Source organism: Mirounga angustirostris, unplaced genomic scaffold (genome assembly GCF_029215605.1).
Source record: "Mirounga angustirostris isolate CCGP_5_RB_7025 unplaced genomic scaffold, mMirAng1.0.hap1 SCAF_8, whole genome shotgun sequence".
Lineage (NCBI taxonomy): Eukaryota > Metazoa > Chordata > Mammalia > Carnivora > Phocidae > Mirounga > Mirounga angustirostris.
In genome coordinates this window covers 27,153,566-27,167,330 of record NW_026991716.1, presented here as the reverse complement: position 1 = coordinate 27,167,330, position 13,765 = coordinate 27,153,566, and the positions used below count along the sequence as shown (strand labels likewise).

The following is a 13,765-nucleotide window of genomic DNA, read 5'->3' as shown; positions in this document are numbered from 1 at the left end:
TCCTTTTGTTCCTTTTACTTGTCAGTTTCTCTTTGGGCCTCACTACCCCTTATTTGTTCCCTAACCCTGCCCACACCTCTGCAAGTAGTCTCTTTATTAAAACCTCCTTATTTGAACCATCTGGCATGAATTCTGATTCCTGCTGAGACCCTCATTTATTCAGATACGCATCATGTCAATCACATGGGGATTTCATTAAAATTAAACTAAAACCAAATACTCCTGGCTTTTAGTCTTGTTTTGTCTTTCGGTAAAATTATAATACACTGAAATTTAAAATCATCTACCCTCCAATATCACATAACTTTATAAGTGGAAAAGGCCTTTAAAAATCATCAAATCTTACAGATGAAACTATGAGCCAACCTTGCCAAGAACAGCACAGCCAGCAAGTAGCAAAGGGAGAATTCATTCATCGTTGCACAATGATTATTGAATGCTAACTTTGTGCCAGGCACCACTCTAGGTGCTCACTTGGATCCACCTTATGCAGCTTACATTCTAATTAAATTCCAGGTTTCCCAAATCCCAGTGTCCACTCTTCTTTCCACTACTGACACCAAGACTTATTTTAAGAAGGAAACAGTAAGTAGAAGGAATTATTAAAATCAAAACCAGAAATTAAGACTGGGATGTACCCCAGTCTTAAATATTACCAACAGTATTAAGTTAAAGAATGTTCATGAAGCTTTTGAGCAAGCCTAATACAATTTTCCTGGGGGAAAAAAATGCATGATAAATCAGTTCCAAACTCCTCTGCCTTACCTTCAAGGCACCCTATAATCCAAATCGCACTTACTTACCAGCCTATGGGCCTTTGTTTTTGGTGTACCACCCAGATATTCCTGTGCCTTCCCTATGAAGGGCCACATCCTCCCCATCAAGGTCTGACTTCTGTCTAACCCCAACAAATCCTTCCCTTCTCTGAATTCCTGCTATACTTACACTCAGTATTATAGTTTAGTTCTTAGCTATTCTTTAATTGAGAGAGCAAAAATGCCCCTTCTGAATCTAGCCTAATATTTTATTTCTTATGTGTGTGTCAGTCATATGCTAAAATTGGGAGATACAAAAATGACCGAGACTAACCTCTGTCCAGCCAGAACTTAGCCTTTTGACAGATTACGTAAATACTAATAATACATACAGTCCTTAAGACAACACAGTGCTAACTGGTTATAGGATTCACTAAGCTGGAAAATTTCAAACCAGGAAGAGCTCTTACAGATAATCTAGTTTTATATATTCCCTGACTACAAGAAAAAGGAAACTGAAGACCAAAGAGGCTAAGCCCATGCTATGAAGCAGGTGAGTGGTAGCTCACAGACCAGTATGTGATTGCTTTCACTCCTAAGCCAAAAAACCTTTTGACTCCCTAATTTTCAAACTGAGAGCCAAAGATGACTATGGGTGTGTCCACAGCTTCAAGAGTTATATTTCTCTACAATTACTTTAAGTTTTTGTGTATCAAGAATAATTATTTTAAAATAACATAAACATACACTGAACCATGTGATAATAACAACACTACTACCATGCAATTTCACCAGGCACTCCAGGAGATCCATGAACATATTCCTCACCAACTGAGAACAATCAAACATTCTAGCATACTGCTTAGCAGAGTGATCAATGTTATTTCCCATACCAGTCAATTTCAAAATCCTCTCTACTCAACATTGGCCTAAAACTCACCTTTTCAATAAACATTTATGCTCCTGCAATGTGGTAGGTACTGTACTAGGATCCTGGCTACATAAAGATGAATAAATTGGATAATGCGTGAAAAAGTAATTAAAAGACTAACTATATAGATAACCAGCATTTCTTATACCATGGCCTAATCCTGCCACTCCCTGACACTAGAAATTATCCCAAGTCCTCTATTAGAAGGCTGCCTTTGCAAAACTTTTTGAGTACCAATTTCATTTCCCATAAGATTCATACATAACAGGCTCTCAAATATTAGAGGAATGAATGAAAATTTAACTAAGCAGGTTAATAATCATCTTTTCAAAAGGTGATAGTTCACAATTATATTCAGTCAGAAAATTAAATGTTTGACATGAAAAAAAGAAATTTCTGAAACTTCCAAGAGTTATTCCAATTACACTGGGAGATCCTCTGCTTCTCTGCTTAAATTAAGTTCCTACATAAACAGAAGAGAACATTTGAGTAGTAAGCACACATCATCCTCTTTCTATTATCACCCTTTGAGTCAACATCTTTTAACACACAGATGATCCTCAGGAAACTTTTGAGTTTCAGTTTCTTTGTTAGTGGAGTCAGTTACACAAAGCCTGGCCAGAATATACTGACTTTTATAAATAAAATATTATTATGTATTAGGAGACTGAGCCACATAACCTTAGTTAGAACTAGCTTTTCAATATAGTGCATCCAAACGATTTAATTAAGGTGTGGCTGATTCTTAAGTATTTTTAAAAGTTCTTGTCAGTTCACTCAGATTCTTTAAAAAAGGAACTTTCTCATACTTATTATTATGATTGACCTTTACCGATTAAGAATAGCTTATTTCCATTTAAAGACAAGCTTTTCAAGAACTGTTTCTTGGAAATTTAGGAAGTGTCTATTTACAAAATCTTGTGATACCAAGTTAAGCATCACCAGGCTTAAATGAGAGATGACACCGTGTTTGGGTAGGGCAGGCTGTAGAGCTTCAGTGCATGGTCTCAGAGGAAAAAAACTGAGTAACTACAGGCTAGTTACATAACCACCCTGGGCTTCCGTTTCCCCGTCTGTAAAATGGTGATAATATAGAGCATCTACCTCTTGTGAGGAGTAAAGCAGTCAGTAAATGTAAACGCTTAGAAGAGTGAATAAAGGCAGGTAGGCAATGCTCAGTATAACTCCATAATCTGATGCAAACCTAAGCAAAACATGCCTCACATTCGCTCTTCGCGAATAAATTCTTAACACCTGGCACAGTGACAACCACGCAGGGCGCAAGGGGCCGTGTGACGCCGACTACAACCAACCCGTCGAGGGTCAGTGCTCTGGAGGCCCACGCCCGGCGCAGGGATGGGGGACTCTGGGCCTCGAGCAGGTGCCCAGGGAGGGCGCGGAGGTGGGGACAGGAACCGCGCCGCGCCTTCCTCCTCCAGGAACTGGAGAGCGGTGCAGGAGGTTGACACCGGCGCTGACGGACCACTTCCACCCGCCTCTCCGGGAGCGAGGCCAGCCGCCGGCGCCCGCCGTCCTGCCTGTCCGTGCCTCCCCAGTCTGGCCCTCAGCCAGGACCTCCAGGCTCCAAAACATACCTCAGGCCTGCCTGCCGCCCCCTACGGCCCGCAACGACAAAGCTCCCCGCAACTCTCGCGAAGAGCTCCCGGGCAGCTGCTGCCCCAACCGCCAGCGCCTTCACTTCCGCCCGCTGAGAGCGCCGAGGGCGTCGATCCGCCGGGTAGTCGAGCACCGAGTCCTAGATGGGCCAAGCGGCTCTGGGAGGGGCGGGGCCGGCTTCCTGTAGGGCTGGAACTAGGGCTGGGGCTGGGGCTGGGGCTGCGGGGGGATGCGTGGCTGGTGGGGGTGGCTGGAGGGTTGTGGGGTGGCGCTAAGGTGGAGGTGGGCGAGGAGGATGCGACCCCAAGGGGAGTGCCGCCTGCGGCGTCTGTGCGGTGCCATCGGATCACCTCAAGAAGGACGCAGGATGACACTTGGTCCGTTTCTGGTGGGCTCTGCATCGGGTCAGGTCGATGTAGCTCCTACATCGACACCTGGGAGGCCAGGTGACGCACGAAAATCACAGGACCTGGGAAATTGTGGAGGAGAATGCCGGGCTACAATCTGGAGACTGAAGAGTTGATGATTTACGTGGGGAACACCTCCCTCGGCTAGGCGCTGTGCAGGGCATTAGATATACAAAGGTGAATAAAGGCAGTCACTTCCTTTCAGGATCTCGCTGGTGGGCTGAGGATAAAATGTGGCATGGTAAGAGGAAAAACAATGTCACTTAGGGAGAGAATGCAACAGTCTAGGCGAGAAATGACTGGTCTGCCCTGAAGAGACAGTGATGGAGATGGAGGGAAAGTGGTGTCTTCTGCTTTATTAGCAAAAGATGCATTAAGATCATCCGTGAAGGGGCACCTGGGTGGCTCAGATGGTAAAGCGTCTGCCTTTGGCTCAGGTCATGATCTCAGGGTCCTGGGATCGAGCCCCGAATCGGGCTCCTTGCTTGGTGGGAGGCCTGCTTCTCCCTCTCCCTCTACTGTTCCCCATGCTTGTGCTCTCTCGCTCTCTCTGTCAAATAAATAAATAAAATCTTAAAAAAAAAAAAAAAAAAAGATCATCCGTGAAGATGGAGGATGGGAGGCATGGGAGGTTTGAGGAGAAATGGTGAAATCTTTGTCTTGGATATTGTGAAGCAAATTACTAAGAAAATGTGGCAAGATTTCCAGGCAGGGCTGAAAGCCCTCTTGGGATGTGTAGTCCTAAATTTAAAATGAAAGCAGTCAGCATACTTGGGTATGTTTGGGCTGCTCTGGTGTAGGTAGAGAATTAGTAGAAAATTAGTTGTAACTGAGGATTCAGTTTTACAGGGCAGAAGGAGCAGGGAACAAAGGAGTTGAAAGTCTCTACACAGAAATGTTGTTATGGAGGACCACGGAGTTTAAACTTATGTGACAGGGTATTTAGAGGGATTGTTCTGGCTGTCCTGGAATTGGCCACTTAGACTATAAAAGGTGTCAGGTAACTGATCATATGTCCCACTCTGCATGAGAGAACTCTGGTTTTTTGTTTTGTTTTGTTTTGTTTTTTCTGTTATCCTGACCTAACAAGAGTGCCCCTGCCCAAATGTCCCTGTTTGGACATATGTAGTCACACTAAAGTCACTCCACATTATAAAGAGAGCCTCCAAACAATTGAGATCAGACACCTCTTCATAGCTTAGAAGGGATTCTCCCAAGTGGCTCTAAGCAGGCAGGCTCTCTGCTGACCTGAGGCATACAGGAGCCTGTGTTTGCTATCAGAGTGGAGCTGAGCATAGGGACAAAGTTCTTGAAAGAGCTGGCCTGCCATTGGGACTATACATGATTATGAGTATGCTGTCTGCTTTTGGTCCAGAAATTCTCAAAAGTATGAGACCTGTTTAAATAACCAGTTGCAGCTAAATGGAAAAGAGGGTAGCTGTAAGGCAGACGCACAACCATGGAGAAGCTTTTTGCCATCTCTCCCTCTAAGAACTCAGACATGTGCCTCACACAGACTTCATCTTTGGCCGATTTGTATGTCTCACGTGAATGCCCACCAGAGAGCATCCACAGAAGAGACGCTCAGAATATCCAGGATGATTTGACCACCCTCTGTCCTGGGCCACCCCAGTGTTTATACAGTGGGCCTATGAATGGTATAGCTGTGGTAGCAGGCACAGAGCTACCCAGACACGAGGCAGATCCAGATAGTGCATCCACTCCCTCCAGCTGCAGAGGCCAGTGCAATCACTTGGCAAGTTGATGTATTCAGACCCAGATACATATCCTGGGTTTTGGTTTGTCTTCCCTGCCTGCAGAGTCCTGACAAGCATCACTATCCAGTTACTCACCGTGTCTTATTTATCATACTGGGATTTCCCATTGTAACACCTAGGACCAGGAACACCCTTAAGAGTGAAAGAGGTATGACAAAGAGGACAATACAAGATCTACTAATTCTACCATACATCACATACCCAGAAGCTGCCACTCTGAGAGAACATTAGAATGGCCTCTTAAAGGCAAGCTAAGGCTCTATCTTGGAGATAACATTTTTCAGGGTTGAGATGCTGTGCTATGGAATGCACATTTTGAACCTAATACCAACATATGGTGCGGCGTGTCTGATAAAGTTCTGGCTCCTGTGGTAGGAGAGGATACTCTGCCAGGAAATAGATGGTTTCATTAAATATAAAGGCCTCTCCTCATTTGGGTTCCTCATTTAGGCAACAAAAAGTGATCCTTATGATCAGGAGGAAATAGGAACAGGGAATATTTTTTCCAGAACTCAGGGCGCTCACTGGGCATCTTTTCCATGCATGGTGATAACAGTAAATGGGCAACGTGGCAACTCTGGCCTAACAAGGGCCTGGCAATGGGCTCAGACCCCGCAGGTACAGACGTCTGGATCACTTCATCAAGCAAGCAACATAGGCCAGCAGAAGTGCTAGATGAGGCTGAGGGGATTCTAGAATAGGTGATAAAGGAGGAAGCTAACGGAATCACTATGGCCTCAGGACCAACTGTAACAGGAGCCCAAAGCTCAGCCTATCAGTACTTCTGGTGTGGGTATGACTTGACATCAGCATGAGGAATCGGTGACAGAACAAAGTGAATACAACACAGCGTGCAGGGGGTAGACAGTCGCAGAGGCTCTACCCATATCTCTGCTGTCCCCTTTGCTCTCTGAAGGCTACTTTCCTGGAACGCATACCCTTTTGGCCTCAGGGCTTTCTTCCTGGACACAGGGCATCCTGGAAACACTGGAAAATTCATTGGCCCAGATGCAGGCTTCAGCCAAAGATAGGCAAGGAGTTGGTGTATGCAGCTACCTCAATCCTAGGTTAGCTCAAAGGCATGTTATCCAGCATATTCCAGAACCTCCCTTGAGACAGAGCGCCAGTGCCCTCAGGAATGCCTTCACAACACACCTTTTATTGGCTTCCTTCCCTTTCCCTCCTGACTTCCCCACTTCCTTTCTGTGTTTCCTGGTATCATCTCCCAAATTAAATACTAGTCCTTGAAACCATATCTCAGAGTCGGCTTCTGGGGGAATCCAGCCAAGATAGTCATTATCATAGACCAAAAACAACTTATACTTATTACAACTCAAATATCTATATGTGCTGAATTACAAACCTATTAGAGAAATATATCCTAAGAAAAGGTGATATTCTGTACAGATGCTTTGAGTTGTGGGATTTAGCATGACTCTCATTATTCTTCCCTTTACAACAGAAGACATGTCAAAGTGTTGCTCCAGTGTGCAATAACTCAGCTGTCCCAGGATCATCCATGTGAAAACACACAGAAAACATGAGTCAGAGACCTGGCAGCAGAGGTTGAAAGGAAATTAAGTCTCCTGCATCCCTGGCAGTGATACCCTGCTTAAAATGAAACTAAACCCTTCACTTGTCTCCCTTTTGGGTCTCAGTGACACACTGTTTCTCAAACGAGGCAATGCCGCCATTCAGCTGGTATGAATGGCTCTTGAGGATTCACAGATCTTTCCTGGATCAAAAGAATGACAATACTGTATCCCTGAAACAAAACACTCAAAAGAGGAGAGAATCTTCTGCTAATATAAAAATTACCGGTGGTATCTTCTTTCTTTTTTACTTCAATTTCTGGTCTGTGTTCTGAAGCCAGCTGACAAATGTTAGTGCAGTATATGAAGAAGCAAGCAGCAAATAAGATCAGTAAACCTAAAATTGCAGTAGTAGCTGTTGGGGCAATTCAACATTGTCATATAACCATGCCAGACAGAGTCCCTGTTTTTTAGATTTTTTTTTTTTTTTTTTTACATTAAAAGAATACCTAAAGTGTTTCATACTGCATGGCCTATCAGTTTGTAATGGACCATACTTTATAGAATCTAATCTTCAAAACAACTGTAATTTGCCACATCTTAGTGATGCTTTTTACCAAAGACTGATAATTGTTTGGTCTCTGTTATCTCATAGATTCTAAGCCCTTTGCTGGCAGATTTCTGTCTTATTCATTGTGATATGACAGAGCCCTACCATAGCCTATAAATATATTGTTGTCTATTTGTTTACTTTTTTGTCTCCTTCCACTAGGATATAAGCTCCTTGAGAGAAGGGACTTTATACTGTGCACCCCTGCCTCACACATAGTAGGTGCTCAATGAGTGTTTAATGAAAAACTAAAACTAAAAATAGCAATACCTTATTACAGCAGGAGAGTTGGAGAGATGCCCGTTTCCAGCTATTTATTCTAAAATAGTCTTAATGATCACTTAAAGGCACAAAAGATGATCAAAATTTGATGTGTAAATCTTGACAATATATGAACACGGGAGATGTTTCACCCAATACCACTGAACTTTGTCATCTTTTGCTGGCGTCTTTTACGGTTTAAGATCACGAGGACAATTTGACATCCTCCAAGGTGGTAATAATTACAACTCTGTTGTAGCAGTTCCCAGATTGGGCCTATTGGTTAAGGAAGCCCCTTGCATCATTTTGTTTTTACCTTAACCTTGCTATTGCATAATTCTAGCAAATACCTTTAGGTAGATTTTAGCATCTGTGTTTGTCGTCAGCTCCAGAGCTCCATATGTGCAAAGTCCTCAAAATAGTCAAATGTCTCCACTCAATTTTACAGCAAAGTAGAGCTCTGTGGTTTTCTGTTTACTTGCTATTTGCATATTTTATTAAGAAAACTATAAATAAAACTGGATCTACATAGGGATATGGTGTTTCAATGGTGTTACTCCAAAAGTATGGCCATCACTGCCACCCAGCACAATGATTCAGCTGTGTTTACCACCTGTGTTTATACTGGGTGCCTCTGGCAGTAGGTGGTATCTGTAGGTGGTCTGGAGGAGAACACAGAAATCGAGGAAAGTCACTCACCACCAGAGAAATATGAGAGATAATGAACCCGCAGAGAGGGATCTGGGTTAGAGTGTGAAATGACTCATTTCAGTGGCCAGGGGGTCTCCCTTCCCTGACAGACTACCCTGCTGCTGCAGAGTGGGCAGGAGTAATCTAAGTTCTATGGTTTTCTGTGAATAGGAATTTAGACCTCTTTATGTTCTGAATGAAGAATTTATAACAACATAACATTTTCACTTATTTTAAATTGCTAGATGGTTGGCATTTTTTGTTTTGTGTTTTGTGTGTGTGTTTGTAGAGGTGTTTTGTCTTTTAACATTTTCCACTTGAAGTTCCTCTATACTTCAGTGGGAGCAAGGTCAATTTGCCTTTTATCATTAGTGTCTGCAGTCATAGAAAAGACACAGAAAATGGTACCATATTCCCAGTTTATTCCACTGACGTGGAATTTCCCCTATTAGTCTGGGGCTTAAGGCAGCAGGCCAGCCGGTTTGCTGTCAAGAAACATCACCCCATTGGGAGCAGGAGCACCAGTTACAGTTTCACTTACAGGTAGGGAACCATGTTGCTGGCTTCTGGACTTTTGTATAGGATTGGAAACCTATTGACACTCCTTCATGAAGGCTTCCCTCTTCCCAGGAGTTTCAGAAATGCCTTGCATAATATTCGAGTGCCTGGCTTCACATCTCATTTCTTTTTGTTCTAAGATGACACAATTTTTGTCTGAGTCCCTTCATTACTCAGATAACACATTGGTTTCCCACAAACCCAATAAAAGATGTTAAATTCCCTAAAGGCAGTTTTCTCTGTGTTCAGTAGATTTCACTGAAAACTACTTCAGTAGTTTACACTGTTAGCTCAGCTGCACTCCCCTTACAGGTATTGAATGTGGTTCCTGAAGGCGATTACAAACTCAGTGTGCAGGACACCCACTCAGCGTGCCCACTGTGGCCATCTCCCGGCTGCTCACAACTGCGTGTCCTGGAGGACTTCTCCTGCCCACCTGCACCTAGCTGCCTTCCATGAGCTCATCTCCAAGCAGCTGCTGGTATTCTACTGCTGGCCAGTATCCCGGGCCTGTTCCCCAACAGGGCAGGGCTTTCTGAGCTCTCTTTATACTTTCCATGGTATGAAGGGATGAGAAATACACAAAAATTTAAAAGCCACAGATAATTTCCAGTTCATACCTTTTTTTAAGATTATATTTATTTATTTGTCAGAGAGAGAGAGAGACTGAGCAAGCAGGGGGAGCGGCAGGCAGAGGGAGAAGCAGGCTCCCCTCTGAGGGACTTGACCCCAGGACCCTGGGATCATGACCTGAGCCGAAGGCAGACACTTAACTGACTGAGCCACCCAGGCGTCCCATTTCCAGTTCATACTTTAGACAACAGTCAGAACGTTTGTTCTTTCTGACTGAACTCTTCTAACAAAAGTAATAACATAGAGTATGCCAGTTTATTTGAGTGTGAACTTATTTTTCCACCCCTGCTGGAGTTTAAGCAGAAAAAAACTAAAAGAAACAAAAATATCCATGGTTCCTGAAAAATCAACAGTTGACTATAGAGCTGTTGGTTGATGATAGATGATAGATAGATAGATTATGTAAATATAGATTAATTACGCTGAGAGTCCAGAATCCTATCTCTTGGGCCAAGTCTGATATTGACCCTGATTAAATGTGTTCTTTGACCTCTTGAGAGTTCCAGTTATCTCATTTTTAAAATAAGGTGGTTGGGTGGGAGAAATTTCAAAGTCCCTTTAAGCTCTAAAATCCCATGACTGCGCTTATCAACAAACAACTATTCTGCAGTGAGTTTTGGCTGAACTGCAGGGCCTTCTCTCTGGCAACTTTATCTGGCCATCTGCATAGGACAGGACATATGGGTGGTGTTAGTGGAGTTTTTCCAAATAACTCTATATGCCATGGTAGTGGATCATACTAATTATTCTTGCTATCCAATTAAAGGAACTTTTTTTTCCCTCCTAGATACTTTGTTCTTTGAATTTGTTACATATAAGGCAATCCATTTTGACACTGAGAACTTCTTGGTTGCTTTCTCAGACCTTGAGGCAGATTGTTTGTCCTTTTCTGTTTCTGTAACTTTTTGCTCCTATGTCCTGAATGACTTCCACACCTCCTCAGCCCTTGCCCTGTGAACTAATTGCTTTGCTTCTTTGTTCCTGGCTAGGTTATTGTAGTACAAAGCCAAACCATAGTGGGCTAGCTGTGAAGTAAAGTAATAAAGAGGAAAATAATATAATGTTAAATACGTGGGTTGAATTTTCAATTTTGTGTTTTTATTGAATTCCTACTTTTCCATGAAGTACTTCCTTCTAAACGTGGCCACATTTTTTTTTTTTTCAGATCCTGGATGTGTGGGATTTGCTTTATTAGTATGTTTTACATATATTTAACATAATGCATATTCATCCCACTAACATAGATTAGAAGGTCAAATGAATGCCACATATGAATGATAGATTTTAGCCATGCATATGCTTTCATTCTGATTAAAAACAAAAAATAAACAAAAAGAGCTTTTCGGGACTGTAGACTTATGAAGATTCCTAACAAAGTTTTAAGAACAAATGGCGAATATCTCTCTAATTTGTAACTATAATTTTATCCTAGAAATTTGTATACTCTGCTGTTTTCAAATTGTGAAAGAAAATTTCAGTGATTGTTGTTCCTTTCACATCATTTTGTGTTTTGGGATATGTTTAAACGTGATTGCTATTGCTGTTAAGTGGCCTCCTGTTTGTAAGCATGTATTTGTTAAAACACATTTAGGAGGAACTTTTCATTCCCTAGGAAAATCAGTTTTGAACCAGAATTTATAGACCATATTTTCCTTGGTTATCCTGGCTCACTTTGAAGCGTCAGTCCTCTTCTACTGTCCAGTGGAAAAATGACCAGCTATGGTGTGACAAGGCACAATGTTGATTAATATCCAGGAAAAAATATTAAACACCATCTAGTTTTCTAATGCTTTGCATAAATATGCTGGTGACTGCTGATTGTAAATTTGGCAGCAATTTTTTCTGGTAAATACAATTTCAAGCCAGAAACTATAATGTAAAGTAGAATCATTCAAAGGAAAAGGGGAATGAAATGCATTGCTATACCAGCCCTTGTCCTTCCTCCCCACCCCCCAATGGGTTTTGGCATGCTTTAAGAGAAATAAAAGATAAATTAATTCTCAAAAAATTTTGAGTGTTCTTCCTGAACAAGACGAGTCAGCTTTCCAAATCAAACAGAGAGAGGAGCTTTCTGCATTTTTAGTTAATCTTCTATATTTATAGAATTTGCACATTGCTTTCTTTTCTGGGTTTATAGCACAGTAATTTTTTTTCCTTTAAAGATGTCAGAGTTCCAAAGTCACCAAATCATGCACATGTGCATTTTTGTACATCAGTTATACCTCGATGGAGGCGTTAATTTTTTTAAATGTCTCAGAAATCTTTGTTGCATCCTAGAGGCAGTGCAATTCTAGAACGCTACTCAAAAAAGGTCTGTTTTCTACATGAAACTAATCACTAACCGCTAATTCAGAGAGATCGTCTGTACATGCACAACGCAGCAAGGCAGGCTTGTTTTTCCAAATCAACAAATATTGACACAATGCTTCTTATGCTCCAGGCACTGCTGTTTTTTTCTACATGTCCTTTCTTGGTTTCTGCAAATTTAGCTAATCTAACATTAAGGTATAGAGACATTAAAATTATTTTTTTTTGCAGTATTTATTTTCCAAAAACAAAATAAGAAAATCATATTTGAATGGTGAGAAGTAATGAGAATAAATGAAAGATCCTATTTTGTCTTCTTTTAAGTTTTGTGCCCAGGTCTTATTTGATAAATATTTACAATTAGGGCTGATACAAATCAACTGCCTAAGAAAATCTGTTGGCGGTGGGGGGACCTTTAACAAATAAGAAAATAGCAGCTAAAACTCTGAAGAATCCATCTTTCCTGATAGCTTTTCAAGCATAATCTAACACATTTAAATTGGCAGATTTTGAGTAGAACCAAATAAAGGAGTGTTCTGTTGGTTAGGCTTATGAGTAAACACAATTATATAAGCGATATTTGGAGGTGGAAATAATCCCAGGCACAAGGCTATTGACACACCTAATCTTTTTACAACACAAGTGTGAATAAACTCACTACTTTAAAAACGTGAGTGACCCAGACACCATTAATCTTTGAATTTTTTAATATGAACTTATACATACTGGAAGAAATATATATTGTAATTCACAATATGTGCATACATTTACATTATTGTGATCTCTATTGGAAATATAGAAATATAGGCATTTGTAAGCTTCATATGAGAATAAGTACACAATTAAATATACATCATTACTGCTATTTTTGAAAAACAATAATGACAAATCATGCAAATATATTTTAAAACTATATGTACATCCTGATTAGGAATCGAATAACTACACATTAAACAGTTTTAAATTACCAGAAATGTTATATATTGCATGACAATTAATGAACTTAAATAACTAATTTAGAATATTGACCTTTATAAAGTATAATTATAGACTATAGTTCTATGCAACAGCAAATTAACTTCCATAAACTTGAGAGACTTTATATTTTTTAAAGTGGAAGTTAGAATATTTCTCATTGTAGGAGTATTTTAATGAACCACTATTCCAAGATGTCTAAGTAAGCACTTTATTTAAATATGAAATATTTAAAAATTTAGTAACTCTGATGTATGAATTTATGCTGACTTATTATCTTTTCAGCATATATGTAATAATTATTAATACAATTAATATTGCTAATAATATTTATAATTAATAATAGTCTTCAACTGCTGAGAAACACTTGGAAACAAAAACCTTCTTTAATGTATAAAATCTATGGGAGTCTGAGGTGTTAAAATCTTCACCCAGTTTTGGTTACTGACACATCCCACGTTCTTTTCAGGCCATTGTAAACATAACACACTCAGAGATCCTAATGGTCAGTCCAGGCAGTGCCCATGCTCCAGGGGCAGTCAGTAGATGGTGGCCACAGGAACATTCCAGAAGATGGAAGCAAGCAGTTACTTTTCGAGTAATGGTAACAGCAGATGTCAACTTCTTATTCCCTTTGCATAAATAATTCATCTTAGGATCATAGGGATGGATTATATCCTATGACTTTTCATTTCCTAAAAATCACACTTT

General features: G+C 40.8%; 1 protein-coding gene across 7 annotated transcripts in view; it reads right to left on the bottom strand.

The window, feature by feature from the left end:
• The window catches only part of EXOC2 (exocyst complex component 2), a 285,590-nt gene extending 282,157 nt beyond the window's left edge, over positions 1 to 3,433 (bottom strand). For 5 of the 7 annotated variants that reach the window (XM_064597288.1, XM_064597282.1, XM_064597284.1 and 2 more), the window contains exon 1: positions 3,282 to 3,433. The gene's annotated coding sequence lies outside the window, so the exon portion shown is untranslated. The remainder of the gene's footprint in view (positions 1 to 3,281) is intronic. The other 2 variants (XM_064597283.1, XM_064597285.1) reach the window with 2 other exon arrangements.
• Between the last annotated feature and the right edge of the window lie 10,332 nt (positions 3,434 to 13,765).